We start from the raw sequence: 15,304 nt of genomic DNA on the forward strand, positions 1-15,304 counted from the left end.
TATATCTGTATATACTCACATAATACTAACACATACGTACACGTGTATATGTACGTATATATGAAGAGACAGTTCGGGTTATATTCCATTGCCTACCCTGCTGTATTCTAGCTCACTGATTGAGGCTTTAAGAATCGACCTGGTAAGTTTGACATCTTCCGTAGAAATTAAGGATTCTATTTGAAACACTCACAGAGGAGAGTTCTATTTTTGTAAATAGGATAATTGGGTGGAAAACTGTGCTAATATCTATCTTTATTTATCCACTCCCAGGGACAAAGCCTAGCTGTTAAAACTGTGAGTCCATAACCGAGGAGCCACCATTTACCCAGGGACAGTGTCCTCTGTATGGAGGCTGAACAGTTCAAAAGAGTGCAGAAGCCAAAAACCAAGACCATTCAGGTCTGTCTTAGTCTCCAGTGTATAAACAGAGGGTGGGAAGTGACCAGGTAGACTGAGGCAGGTTAGTAGGGAGGAGGGGAGAAGAGTAAGTGACACCACCACCAACTGCCAGGAACGTTATGTGGCAAAAGGTTATGGAAGAGGGCTTAGGGGAGTGTTAAATGAGACAATAATTGTGTCCTGACAGACCAAATTTTTTTATTCTAAGTGACATTTGATGATCATCTTTCTGTCCTTGTGCAGATTTGAGCGGTCGATGGCAGTATAGCAGGCTTTACTGCCTACTCTGCTCAATGCCAGGGGAAGGTAGGGATGGGAAGCATTTATAGAGCTCCTACTGTGTACTGGGCATATCATAAAATGGTCAGGAGTGTAGCTTTGCAATCACAGGGATCCAGCTCCAGGCTCTAAGGCCGAGTTTCTTCATTCAAAAAATGGGGGCAGGGGTGGTGCTTTACCTCACAGACTCATTGGGAGGTGTCACGAATATATCACCAATGCTCGGTAAATGTTAGTTATTAGAATGATGGCCATCAATAGGTCTTTCTTTATATAACGTGCGGCAGATCTCAAGCTCCCCATTTTACAGATGGGCAAACTGAGGCTTTAGGATGTTAATTTACTACACTGTCTAAGATCTTTCACCTAGTGTCAAAGCTAGGGCTCAAACCCGGTTTTCTAGCACTGGAACCCGTTGGTTTTTCTCTGTGCCTTGCTACCTGAATTTATGGATGGCTCTCATATCTCACACTGAGATGTTTGGGCAGTGAACTCAAGCACATTTCTGGGTACCCTGTGCTGGTGGATGACTTTCTGTTCTTTCTGTTTGCATTTGATAAGCTCGGGCACTGGTTTGTGCCATGACTGTGACCACCAAGCATTATGCTGAGGGGTCTGGGTCAGGGGAGACTTTCCCATTTGCCTCTGCCAGGCCACCTGGAGAACATACCTGTACGATGAGTGAGCTTGGCTAGACGAACGTGGCGGAGTTTACCAGCCCTATATTTTGTGACTGTGACAGTTGTCATGGTTTTCCTTTTGTACTTCTGCCAAAGTCTGTGTTTTTGGACCTTGTTAAATCTGGCGTAGTGGACTTGAATTGACGTTATGTATAATGGAAATAGCCTTATGTGGTATAAGTTTCTGCCTGGGGTCACCACCTGCTCCCACAAAGCTGAGCAGCCAGTAACTTCTTACGGATCTTTTCATATTAATAGAATAATGGAAAACAGATGGTATGCCAGGAGGAGTGCTTTTTCTTGGGGGCTTTGAGGGCCTGTCATGGGCTGAATTGTGTCCCCCCTGCCCGAATTCATATTTGAAGTCCCAACTCCTCACACCTCAGAATGTGAGCTTATTTGGATACAGGATCATTGCGGATATAGTTAGTTAAGATGAGTTCATACTAGAATGAACTTCTCCTCTATGGCTGGTGTCCTTGATAAAAAAGGGGAAACCTGGGCTCAGACACACAGGGAGAACGGCATGACAGTGTGAAGGCAGAGATGGGGGGTGATGCTTCTACAATCCAAGGACCACCAAAGATCGCCAGAAACCACCAGAAGCTAAGAGGGAGGCCCGGAACAGATTCGCCCCCACAGCCTTCAGAAGAAACCAGCCCTGCCGATGCCTTGATCTTGAACTTCCAGCCTCCAGAGCTGTGAGAGGCCAATAAGCTAGTGTTGGTAAAACCAGCCAGTCCCTGGTCCTGTGTCACAGCAGCCCTGGCAAACAGAAACAGGGCCCACGAAGTGACTTCCCCGATTCGACAGAGAAACGAGTCACCTCACGTGCTTTGGTTACAATTTGCATTGGAGTGTGGAGTTGGATGTAAGCTTGAGAGTCAGGAAGTAGAAAGAAGACAAGCAATACAGACAAGCAGACCAACATCTGAGGAATGTGAGTGCTTGTTCTATGAAGGACGTTGCTCTGAGGTGACCTTTTACCTCACTGGGTTTTTTAGGAAAGACCATTTGTCCATTGGGGTTGGTAATGTATTTTCTTCAAGACTACAAGGTGACAGCTTTCAAAAAATTAGACCACCTACAAGTTTAAATGTTACCACCCAGAATAGTTTTGTCTAATAGAACTTTCTGCACCGATTATAATGTTCTAGGTCCCTACACACTAAAATGGTAGTCACTTGCCACGTGTGACTGTTAAACACCTGAAACGTGACTGGTGTGGCTGAGGAACTAAATTTTAAATTCTATTTAATTTTAATTTTAATTTGCCACTGTGGCTCGTGGCCACGGTATTGGACAGTGTGGATCTAGAACAGCAGCCTGATGCTAGGCTAGGACCCAGAGGCGAAAACGGTGCCTGGATTTTTAGTAAGGCTCACGGGAAGGCTGGGCTAACTGGTCACTCTCACGTGTGGTCTTGTCCTCAGCTAAAGGGGCTCTGGTGGGAGTAAAAGTGAAGAACACAGCAGAATCTTCTAGATGCTTTACTGAAAAGACGCTTAACACAGAGCTTTGTTAGATGTCACTTCTCAGAGCCCAAATTGTCTTACAGTAGTTAGTGCTCAGTAGAGAGATGGGGCAGATAAGTGAGCGTGAAGAGGGCACGGGGAAGGTGGGTGTGTGGCTCCAGGTGGGCTGCATTTACTTTCAGGCTGTGCACGGGCCCTGATGTACCCCGAGGGACCTGTAGTCCCAGTGTTAGGACTGCAGGGATGTCCAGATCGGACCGCCTTCTCTGAAGGGAGGAGGGTCTCCCTCCGAGTCTTTGGTGTTAGACTGGCTTATGCAGATGGCCTGGCAGAAAGTACTGGCTGCAGCCCCCTCGGCCCAGCCCTCTGCCCTGGTGGCCACTGTCGCAGGATGTGCGAGCAGAGGATGCTGTTTTGGAGAGAGTGCACGTGGGATGGGATGTTTCAGAGTCGAAAACGGAACCCCATCCCAAGCATTACTAGATGAAAAAGAGCCCGTCTGTGTGAATGTTTTGGTCAGCCCTGGACAAATGACTTGTCAGTGTATCACCGCTGGCTTTGGCTCAGTGCCCGGTATAATTTGAAAACTGCTTCTTTTTCCAGCTCTGCCTAGTTATCGTTTTGATTTCACAGAGAAGTAAATGGTTCATCAGTCTTAGGTTTTTCTAGCTCCTGAGACAAGTGATGGGTGCGGCACAGAGACGCTGCACGGCGGCATGGTGCCTGCCTCTCCCCGCGCCCCCCTTTACTCTGGCGGACTCGACTCAAAACAGCGTAGGGGGTGTTGTGGAAGGAAGAGGGAGTACATGTGACTGAACAGTTAGCAGGTGGATGTTCAGCTGGAGTTTCTGGGTCCCGGAGGGCAGAGGTTTCGTTTGAGAAGAGGCTGAGGGAAAACCGCTTGTCAGCCTTTAGCACGTTGGGTGACTGGTGCCACGTGCCCGGGACCTGGGGGACACCAGTAAGCAATGAGGGCTAATAGTGCTAATGCTCATACAGCGTTACGCTGTATTAGCCCACTTAAGCACCAGCTCTCTCTTCTCCAGGAACTTATAAACTCACTGCAGACGGGGTTAGGTAAAGCAACAAAAGATAGCAAGTGATGCGAGGTCATTTGTGCTGAGCACCATCAGAGAGGCCCAAAGAGGCAACCCTGAGGGTCCCAAGCGACCAGCGATGTCTTACTTGGTCTGATCTTTGAAGGACGGCCTTGGTTTGGACGGGCAGCGCGGGAGCCCGTGGTGGCTCCAGGCAGCGGTGCACAAGGCACGGCTGGGGGACAGTGGGTGTCAGGCTTGGCACGACTGGAATAAGTCACAGGTCGCAGGTTTTTCCAACCGAATGTGCTTATTTGACTGCGGTTGCCATCAGCAGATGGAGAGTTCAGAGGGACTGCCCTGAAATAATTCATAATTTGCAGATGCAGTCAGTAGCCCCGGTGCGTCCATGTGCCTTTCCGTTCCAGCAGAATACACGCAAAGAAGGGCTCACAGCCCCACCTGCTCTGCTCTTCCTGGCTCTACCTTTTATTTAATAACCCTCTGTGACCTGTGCACGTGAGGCCATCCATCTCTTCTTTTTCTCCTTTGCTGTGTTTAAATAGACGTGGCTGCTACTTGCTGTGAAGGACTTAACTAGTTAGTGGGTGGGATCGACCTAATTGAGTAAACATATTGAGTCTAGGACGGTGTTTGCCAGGAGCCGCACAGGAGGTGGACTCCAGCCTGGAGCGGAAGAGGAGGGAGAGGAAGGAGAGGGGGAAGGAAGGGAAGGGGGAAGGCGAGCTGGGCATTTCGCCCAGGCCGCTGGGGGCGCTGTGAGGACAGTATAGTTGTGGGAGAAAGGGAAACAAGGGAGGGGTAGGTTTGTGGGATGGAGAACAGGGTCATGACCTTGATTTGGGACATTTTCAGTATGAGACAGGACATCCCCGTGGAGACATTAGGTAGGCATTAAAAAAGCTCAATCTTCGGCTTCCCTCTCCTTCCCTTGGCAAGTGGTTCCCCATAGAGTCACTTCGGATTGGCGGGGGGAAAGTTGCTCAAGTCTCCTGAGCCTTTATCCTCACACTTGAATGCTAAATCCAGAACTCCCCGTTCCTGCTAAGTAGTTCAAAAGCTCTGAGGGATCCTTGGAACAGTCGCACCCTGGTGGGACTTTTCAGAGCACTCCTGGGGTTGGGAGAGAAATTTCAGGGTAACTGCAGAATAATGTGAGCTATAACCGGCTTGAGTGATCTTCTAGCTGGGATCTGGATGTGAGACTGGCATGTTTGAAGGTTGCTGAATACCTGTTGACCCGCATGCCCCAACTGGGTGAACTCCATCTACCTTTTGATTCCTAACTAATCGCAGTGAACAATACATCAGCTTGTCTTTTGTCAAACGAGAGGGGTGAGCGTTCCCACCAGCCTCGCCGCCTTGGTTGGACAGGTCAGTTGACTGCCTTGAAGCTCTGCTTATTCATCTGTAAATTGAAGGGATTTGGCGAGCTGCCCTTTAACACGACTTCCAACGCTAGCATTTTATGTCGGTCAGGGATTCTTTGTCCAGGGAGTGCTATTTTTTCCATAGGAACCGTTCTGCAGTTGCTAGTTAGCGTATCACCCTGGCAAGAGGCGGCGTGGAGAGGTGGGCAGAGCACGGCCTTCGGAATCAGTGACCCGATCTTAAACCCACTCTGTCACATGGCTCGCTGCGCGACTCTGGGAATTAGCCATTCCTCGCCAATCCTCAGGTTTTCTCGCTTGTGAAAAGGGGATGATAATGCCCATTTCAGGTTCATTGGGTGATAATAAATGTCAGGCATCTGCGTTTGTGTCTTTTTTTTAGGCAGTTTTATTGAGATGTTTATATGAGAAACTCATGCACCACAAGTTTGCCTTGGGTTTTAGTATATTCGCAAAGTTGTGCATTAATCACTAGTGTCTAATTCCAGAACATTCTCCTCACCCCAAATAGAAAGTCCGCACCCATCAGCAGTCCCCCCCACCCCCCATCCCGCCCTCCCCATAGTCCCTGGCCACCATAATCGTATTCTGTGTCTCCGGATTTGCCTGGCCTGGACATTTCATGTAAATGGAATCATACAGTATGTGGTCTTTTCAGTCTGGCTGCTTTTGCTCAGCAGGACCCTGTCCGCCTTCTTTCGTGTATCCCCACTTTGCTCCTTTTCACTGCCGAGTAATGCTCCGCCGTATGGATGTACCGCATTTTGCTCATCCGTTAGTCACTTGATGGACACTTGGGTTGTTTCCACTTTCTGGCTGTTACGAATAGTGCTGTGAACATTCGTACACAAGTTTCTGTGTGGAGTGTTTTCAGTTCCCTTGGTATCTCACTGTTCTTTCGATTTGCATTTTCCTAAAGGCTAATAACGATGAGCCTTTTTCATGTACTTGGTGGCCATTTGCATGTCTCCTTTGGAGAAAAGTCTTATTCAAGTTCTTTGCCCCCTTTTTAAAAAATGGGTTATTTGTCTTTTTATTGTTGAGTTCTAAGAGTTCTTAGTATATTCTGGATACTATGCCTGGCATGCAGTTTTAAATAGGCATGCAGTCAGTGTCACTTCCTGTCCCCAGGTTTCTCACGGAAGTCTGTAACCTTTTGAGGTGACATCTAGAACTAATGGCTCAGATGTTGCATCCCCAGTATCCTGAGTCCTACCCCCTACCATTATGTCTCGACCAGAGCTCTTAGCACAGGGCCTTTCTGATGAGCCATTCTGATCCTGGAGCCCAAATCTGGAACCGGGACCAGCAAGGGATAGCTAGGGTCTGGAAATGAGCTCTGGATGAATCCATTGGGCCAGTGGTTATTTCTAAGTCTTGGGCTATTTCTAAGTCTAAGTCTATTTCTAGTCTTGTTCTAGATGGAGGACTTAGGGGGTGATTGTACAGATTTGTTGTTGTTTGTTTGTTTGTTTGTTTGTTTGGCTGCTACTGCACTCTGGTATCCTCTAGCCTATGCTGTGGGCATCTGGAAGTTGAGGCTGATGACCACATGGAGATGTATCGGAGAACATTGGCCTCTTTCCACAGCGCCATGGCCAGGATGACTAACATATTTTCCAAGAGTGATCTGGCGATTTTAAGCCATGTATAAATATGTCCCAAGGAAAATCGTGGGTCTCCTTTAAAAACAAGGGAGTTTTATGGGAAACCTTTGAAGACCTGGAAATCATTCTCTGTTCTGAGAGCTGTTCTGAACTGTATTCTGTGCCCTGAGACATGTTCTATCCTTCGCTGCCCCTTCATCTTTACACCCATCCTCCTCCTCCTCCATCCCTGCAGCCTGGCGTGTGTAACCATTCCTCAAGGCCCGGCAGAGTCTATGTAGTTAGAACCCCTTCTTCCTGCACACCAGGGGAAAGGTGCCTGCAGGGCAGCGACGGCCTGGACTGCCCCTCAGAGAGCCACCTCCACCAATTTGTGAAACTGCCAAGCCGCAGATTTGCCCTGAAGACTTGTTCTTTCCTTAGATGTGGCTTTGAAGGGCCATAGACTGACGATAGTGATTCCTTCCCTTAAGTTCATCAAGACAGGTTGAAATCTCTTTAGCGCCCAGGGAATTTGCTTTGGGGGGACAAAGTCAGCCCAGCTGCATTTGGATGATGCTTACTTATTTTAAAAGGAGGAGCACCTAGGTGGCTCAGTTGGTTAAGCATCCGACTCTTGATTTTGGCCCAGGTCGTGATCTCACGGTTCGTGGGTTCAAGCCCCATGTCGGGCTCTGGGCTGACAGCTTGGACCCTGGAGCCTGCTTCCAATTCTGTGTCTCCCTCTCTCTCTGACCCCTTCCGCTTTCGCACTCTCTCAAAAATAAACAAAATAAACAAATAAAAATTAAAAAAAAAATAAAAGGATAGGAGGTACCTCTAGGAATGCGAGTCCTTTTAGAACAGCTGTCCCCAGGGGAGCTTTCTCTGGCTCCTTTTACTCCTCTGAACATTCGGATCTGCCTCTACCTGGCTGCCCTCTTCCTGATTTCATAGAGAAGCACACCTTGCCCTCGGGAGGTGTGCCCTCTGGTTGGAAGGATGAGATGAATCCATTATTCGCTCTTAGAGCTGGAAGTTTCCTTAGATTATCCAATCCAGTGTTTTCCGGTCTCCTTTCTCGACTGTGTGTGGGCGGGGGGGGGGGATTTTTCCTTTGGTAAAGACATTTGGGCCACATGGTGGCCCTCTGGGAGATGCGGTGCTCGCTCACTAGTAGATTCGAGGCTCCAAGGAGTCTTGCAGTGAAGAAGCAGTTCCTAAACTGTTTGAATCTCATTTTTTTTCTTCTTTTTCCATAAAAAGTATTAATAGCTCATGGGACTCTAAGCACACTCTGGAAACATTGAGTCCCATACGGACAAAAATACCTGTGTTCAGAAATACTGAGTGACTTACTCAAAGCCAACGCAGAAATCAAGATTTCTAACTCCTAATCCGTTGTTCTGCGTACAAATAACAATCCTGTCATGCTTGAATGACAGTGCATGACATTCCCAACGTTGCTGTTTATGCTACTAATGAAAAAAAAAAATACAGGCTTCAGAGTAACGCCGATGTGCATTGAAACCCTGGTTCTGTCATTTGACTAGTGTGTGACCATGGGCGGCTAAGCCCGTTAGTCTCTCTGAGTCTCTTCTCCAATAAAGCACAGATAACAATGGTGACTTCACAGGGTTATTGTGAGGATTAGTTGAGATAGTATATGAGAAGATCCAGTCTGTGTTTCTACCCCTGTTTCCTCAGACTTTTCTCATCAGAGCAGGCACTGGGCCCCGTTATCTAGGATTTTGAAAGGCTAAGCATATTACAGATGCCAAGAAGTGGAGTACAGGTCGTAAGTGATATTTATTGAATGGTTGCTGAAAGAATGAATGAGCATGAGTTAGGAGTAGTTACCTAGGAGCACGCAGAGCTACACTGAGCTGCTAAATATTCATGGAATCGAGGGGGAAAATGACAGAGGGATGGGCTAGAATTTGTAGATTAACTGGGGCCCCAGGGACAGACTGTGGCCAAGGCAAGACACATTCAGCATCTCAGGCCAGCTAGCTGCCTTCCCCTTTTCCATCCCACAACACAAAACCGTGGTTGAGGTCTTTTTAGTAAATCGGTAGCAATTTGCCTGTGGATTACAATGCATTTTAAAAGGTTTGGGAACAAAGTTGGTCCTGAGGCGGGAAAGGTGACAGACAGGCAGAATGTGGCAAGGGGCTGGGACAGTGCAAAGTATGGCTTCTGAAAGGGGGAAGGGCCCCAGGGCCCCAGGGGCTGCCTGGGTCTGAGGTTCCCCCCCCCCCCCCCCCCCCCCCCCCGCCGCCCCAGTGTTCCCAAGGGAGCAGAGTGGAGAGCCAGCCATTCTACGACTTCTCTTTCTCTCCTCTGCAGAAATCATCCCTGCCTCACCAGCCCATCTCCCCAGCCTCCCAACTTGCTTGCAGAGCTTTGGAATTTGTACTTCTGCCTTAGGAGTTCAGTCTGGTGCCCCAACACGAAGCTCAGGTGTGTGTCTACCACCAGCTTGGAGGGGCCACATGCCTGATAGGGAATCACCAGTTGCGTCGGTGGTGGGCCTGGCTGCCTTCCTGGGCTTCAGTCCCTGTGTGCTTGCTGGGCTTTGCCCTTATTCTGGAACACATCAGGACCAACAGGCGACAGGCCCCAAAGGGCCGGCCTCATCGATACCTTCCTCGTCTGCTTGCTGTCTGGATTTCTCGTGGCCCTCGCCCTCTCCAGGTTTTCTCCCCGCCAGGTTCTCGGCAGGCGTTTATAGGAGCACAATCTGTGGGCGATAGTAAATAACTCTCCCCAAGGCTTTGACCAGTAGCACAAACAGCTTTGCCACAGCGAGGGGACAGTCAGAGAGTGCCAGCTTGCGTCCCGCTGCAGCTGTGCCGTGACAGAGAGCCGCTTCATCTGGCAACGGCACACCATGTGCCAGACCTTGTCTGCCATGCCAGGTGCTGGCTCATTCTCCAGGACGGTACAAGGCTAAGTGTGCTGCTGGCACCGAGCGAGTCACAGCTTCCCTAATTTATTTACCTCGAGTCAAACAAACCCTGACTCCTGCTTTGAATGTAGACTGCGGTAGTTCACAGATGACAGAAGGGCAGCCATGTCTGTAGAGTTGCCTTCTGTGGGCTTTAACTGGGGCTGCTGTATTGGATGGCACAACTCCTGGGGACAGCAGGAGGCCACTTTAGAAGACAGGGTGGCAGCTCCTGAAAAGGTGAAGCCTGGAGTATCCACACGACCCAGCATTCCGCTGCAGGGTACCCCCGAGGGAGCTGCGCACGCTTGTCCACACAGCCTCTTGTTAGCGAGTTCGTAGCAGCGTCGTTCCCAACGGCCAAAAAGTGAAACAGCCCAAATGTCCTTCAGCTGATGGATGGGTAAACTAATGTGCTCTCTCCACTCAGTGGAATATTATTTGGCAATAAAAAAGGGATGAAATGCTGACACATACTACGGCGGGCGTGAACCTTGAAAAAATTACGTTAAGGGAGAGAAAGTGGACACAAAAGGCCGCTTGTTGTATGGAGCTATTTATGTGAAATGTCCGGAATAGGCAAAGCCACAGAGCAGAGAGCAGATTACAGGGTGCCAGGAGCCGAGGGAGGGAGAGCGGGGAGTGGCTGCTGGTGGGTGGGAGGGTCCCTGATGAGAACGTTTGGGGGAATTAGCTAGTGATGGCGGTTGCACAAGTGAATGTACTTAAAAACCACTGAGCTGTGCATTTTCACAGGGTGACTTTTACAGTGTGTGAATTATACGTCAGTAAAGCTGTTAGATTAAAACTGCCCTGAGCTTGCCATTGTAGTCAAGTCCTTTGTGGACATATATAGGCTAAGGGTCAAGTGGAAGGAGGTGGGAAGGCCCATGGCGGGAGAGGAGCAGCATTGATCGTGCGCCTGGAAAGAAGCACCAAGTGATGGGTTTGGATGAGCAATGCTTTGGGGACACATTGGGGCTTGGGGACACATTGCGGGATCCATTATGTTTGCTCTCAATTTCAGGATGCCTCGAACTTCCAAGTCCCGACCCCCTACCTGCAAATAAGTTCCAGGTAGATTTCATTAACTAATGAATAACTGCTCCCCCTTATCCACTTAAAAAATATTTTGTTTGGAAATAATTGTAAACTTACTGAAATTTTGAAACTAAGCGTAATTTACAAAGAAGAGCCCGTACCTTTTACCCAGATCCACCGGTTACCATTTTATGCCATTTGCTTTATCATTTGCCTGCTTGCAGTCATGCACGCTCACTTTCTCCCTCTGTTGTCACACGTGTGTGTGTGTGCGTGCGCATACACATGTATGTTTACGTCTAAATGTACTTGCAGGGAATGACTTGAGAGTAAGCTGTAGGTGTCATGGCCCCTTATTTCTGCCGCATTGAATACAGCAGCCACAAGCCACACGTGGTTATTTAAGTTACAATGGAATAAAGTGTAAAAGTCAGTTCCTCAGTCACACTGGCCACATTTTCAAGCGCTCAGTAGCCCCCTGTGTCTCGCGGCTCCTGTGCTGGTCGGCAAAGGTGAGGGGGCATTCCCGAGATCACACGGAGTTCTAGGGGGCGGCACTGCTCTAACCCTCCCCCCCTCCCCCCCCCCCCAGCACATCCTGCATGTTTCCCGACAGTAGGGCGCTCTCCCTGGTAACAGCATGGGCTCCAACGTTGGCGAACTCGACGCAGATGCGATAGTTTCGCACAACAGTTTGTATCCCAGTTTTGTCAGTTGACCCAGTAGTGTTCTCATTCCTTTTGGAATGAGGTCTCCAGTCTTGTCTGTGGCCCAAATCTGTGTGGTTTGTGCCCAGGGGAAGCATCTGAGCTAAAGACTTGTGTCATGCTTTGATGAGGGCGGCCCTTCTCCCGCAGACTTGACTCGCGTGCTGGAGCCAGCTTGCATCCCCCTCTCAGGATCGTTTCAGTGTCTTTGGCGCTCAAGGTGCAGTTTCCCTCTCCTTCTGCACTGACATTCGGTCTCTGAGCAGGTGGGGCTCTCTCTTAAATCAGCAGGAAAGGCTTCCCCGTGCGTAAAAAGAAACCAGGCTGCCAGCAAGCACACCATTTTTCTTTGTGCTGATAAGTTTCCCCAGATTTTAGCCTGCATCTAAAGAGAGGCCCACCTTGTTCCTTGTTTGTTTTCTGTTCATGGCTGAGTTGTGATGCCATAGTTCTGAGTCACTTCGTGTGGCCCAGGACCAAGGGGGCATGGAGACGCTTCCTGCCCCCAACTCGTGTGCATGGAGGCCAGATCTGTCTGTAGGCCCACATTCCTGAGTGCTACCCGCCCTGGCCCTGGCCCTGGCCGTTGGCGGCTCACTCTCCACCAGGCCCGGGGAAAGGCTGATTCTTGATGGTTTTCACCCGTGCTTTGGTTGAAGCGTGGGGAGAAATGAGCAAATTGCACAGTGGTTTCTACTTTTGAACTAACTGGTATTAGAACTTATCCTCCTGGGGATTCCTGGTGACTTAATGGGATTTCATGGCATGAGTAAAGCATGGAAAACAGGTTCCCGGGCTGCTGACTTCACTTCCTTAGAGGTCCCTTCATCACCCCCAGTAATTTCTAGCATTTTGTAGGAGTCAAAGCTGGGGGACAAGAAATCAACAAGTTTATTCTTTTGCCTTCTTGTATTTCCATTTGCCCCTTAGAATGTGTTCATACTCTCTCCCACCTTTTATTTGGATTCAGCCTTTCTTAGAAGAGAAGAATACTTAGCAAGGTAAGAGTCCCTGAAGAACACGGTGGGAATCCTATATGAGCCATATAGTTTGAGCCAAGAAAGAAAAGGGAAAAGGATTCATGCAGAGAGAGTGGAAATGGAGCTGATGGTTCATTTTCTGCTTAACTGAAAAAGAATGAAAAGGGCTTGGCCAGCGGGGTCAAGACCACAAGGCGAGCCGCTGAGAGCCGTGTGGTGCAGGATGGCGGTGAAGTTTCGTCCTTCACCACCTTTTGAGAACTGATATACAGAGGACTTTGAGCACTGGGTCCACTTGGCTCACTTGGGCTGGGGCGGGGGGTGGTGTGGGGAGTAGATGGAGTGTATGTATTTGATGTTAGTGAAAGACCAGAGAGTTCTCACCGCACCCGCCATCAGAAGGAACACAGAAATCTGGATGTTCTCCATTAATATCTCGTGTGTAACAAAAGGTACCCTCATAGGCCGGATGGTTTTGGTTGAGTGCTTCTGGAAGGGTTGCTGTGTGGTTTTGCTCGAGGATTATAGGTCCCTGTCACTCCTGGACCCCCCGGCCTAGGGATTAAGGCTTTATGTTACCTGGTTGTGTCCTTCCAGCTACGGCTGGAGAGCATCGTCACGGGGCAGTAACTCATAGACCCGGTGTGAGAACTGATTTCATTTTAGATCAGCTCTGGCCTTGGAGATGCATTCACGGAGAATCTGGGCGGCTGGAGGGGTCATTGCCGATTGATGCTTCCCGGGGAGCATCCTGGTTCAAAGAGCCCCCAGGCCTGGCCACGAACACCAGGGCATGCCTCCTTCTGCTGCTCCAAGTCAGCGAGAGCCCCGTGTTCTGTCACTCATCACTGCGGCTCTACGGTATGGCCAATCCCTCTCCTGCCCTCTCCCTCCCCGTCCGCCACCACAGTCTTTAGGTTGCTCCTTCAGTCTCTTGTCTGTGGCCTTGCCTTACCATCCCATCAGCTCTACACCTTTCGTTCAGGACCTCACCTCACAGAACCTCCTCTAAGGCAGGCCGGGAGCCTCTTGGCCTTGGCGACACAAGGCCATTTTCCATGCGGCAGGCCGACTGGCCCTCTCCTCGCTCACAAACACCTCACGACTCCTTGCTGCCTACAGGATAAAATTGAAACCACGTCTGACTATAACTCGTCTTTCCAAATGCATGTGCCACTCCCTGCGGGAGTCCTCAGATGCTTTCAGCCGTCCTCATTCTTCCTTGTGTTCCCTTCAGATAGTGGTGTTCCTCTTGTATCTTAAGTTATCTTATTCTTATATCTGCAAACTCTTCCAGGTCCTGTGGGAAGTAGATGGCTTATAAATCTTAAATAATAATGGGCTTAGGGGCTCTTGGGTGGCTCAGTTGGTTAAGTGTCCAGTCTTGATCTCAGCTCAGGTCTTGATCTCAGTGTCGTGAGTTCAAGCCCCACATTGGGCTCTGCTCTGGGGGTGAAGCCGACTGGGGAAAAAATGTTTAGTCTTATTCCCTAACTGCGATGCATGTCTCCTGACCCACTGGCCTCTGTGCTTCAACCTCCCACTGCTTCCTCTTGGGGTGCTCTGTCCTGTGCTCGGTCCTCCTTCCAAGCCTTGCGGCATATCATCAGTAACAGTTATGTCAGCCTTAACGTGGTCAGTTATCGGTTCCCCATCACCCATCTCCTTGTGGTGTTCTCTTCTAAAGCAGTAGTACTGTTCTCACAGCCCTTGGGATGGTGCTTGAACATGGTGGTCTCGGCAGACATTTCTGGATGCTCACCATGGCCTCTAGAATCCTCAGCCTGGCAGATCTGTAAATCTGGCTTCATAAATTCATCAAGGATTATGAGGTCGGGAAGGACTGACTCGCAGTAACTAATCTTACAGAGGACTGATTGATTAATCTGGATCATTACAGAGAGAGGCGAGGCATGCTTATGCCAAGGGCATTTCCTCCTTGGTCAGGGAGGCCTTTCTGGAATCCCAGTAAGAGATCGTATTGCTTAGTAAGCACAGAATTTGAGCAAAAGGTATTATGTGTTTTTACAGATAAGTATAAATTTAAAAAAGGCTCTCTAGGGATGTTTCTCTCTAAAGAACCTGAATCAGACATCTAAAATGAAATCCCCTCTCTCCCCCTTAACAATGAGAACTCTCCGACTTATTTATAAACTTCACTCTGACGACTGTCACTTACCACTGTAACATCATCCCTCTTTATTTTGGTATGTTCAGCGTGTTACAGTTCCCAGGTTTATAGATATCTTCCTTAATGACATTTTAGGATGATCATGTTTGAGTCACAAATATGACAGCATCTTAAATCCTGCTTTTGCAATTTCTAAGCATTCCTTCTTTTGGGATCTGCCGAGCTCTGTCTGTAAGTTAGCACAGCACAGCACCCCTATTAGAGCGGGGACACGTGCTGTACCTCAGTTCTTGGAGCCTCGGTCTAAAACCCCATAGAAGTAAGGAGTCCAGGATAGTGTTTGTTCCTCCATTAATGAGTCAGTGGTACCCTGGGTGTGGGAGCAAATGCTATTTTTAAACCCATTGCTGACTTCAGTGATAAAGAGGGTACAGACTGTGCCTCGCCAGGCTTGTGAGCGTATCGTGAGTAATACCCACGGTTATTATGATGTCAGAACTAGGGTATTCTCTCCCAAGAACAGAAGCATTGCATCATGCAGCTGGGGGCAGGGTGTGAAAAAGTCTCTTTTTCCCAGGAAAGCAGCAGCAGAGGGGCATGTGCTGAGGCTCCGACTAGGGCACC

The 15,304-nt window shown here is 49.0% G+C and overlaps 1 protein-coding gene and 1 long non-coding RNA gene across 9 annotated transcripts in view; one reads left to right on the plus strand and one right to left on the minus strand.

Moving 5' to 3' along the window:
* The window catches only part of HIPK2 (homeodomain interacting protein kinase 2), a 180,280-nt gene that overhangs the window by 29,333 nt on the left and 135,643 nt on the right, over positions 1-15,304 (plus strand). The gene's annotated exons all lie outside the window — the stretch shown is intronic.
* LOC128314702 (uncharacterized) lies at positions 12,444-15,198 on the minus strand. The gene is made up of 2 exons (XR_008296590.1): positions 14,729-15,198; positions 12,444-14,354 (listed from the first exon to the last, which is right to left on the minus strand). It is a non-coding gene; the product is annotated as an uncharacterized LOC128314702 (long non-coding RNA).

Source organism: Acinonyx jubatus, chromosome A2, assembly GCF_027475565.1.
Source record: "Acinonyx jubatus isolate Ajub_Pintada_27869175 chromosome A2, VMU_Ajub_asm_v1.0, whole genome shotgun sequence".
NCBI lineage: Eukaryota > Metazoa > Chordata > Mammalia > Carnivora > Felidae > Acinonyx > Acinonyx jubatus.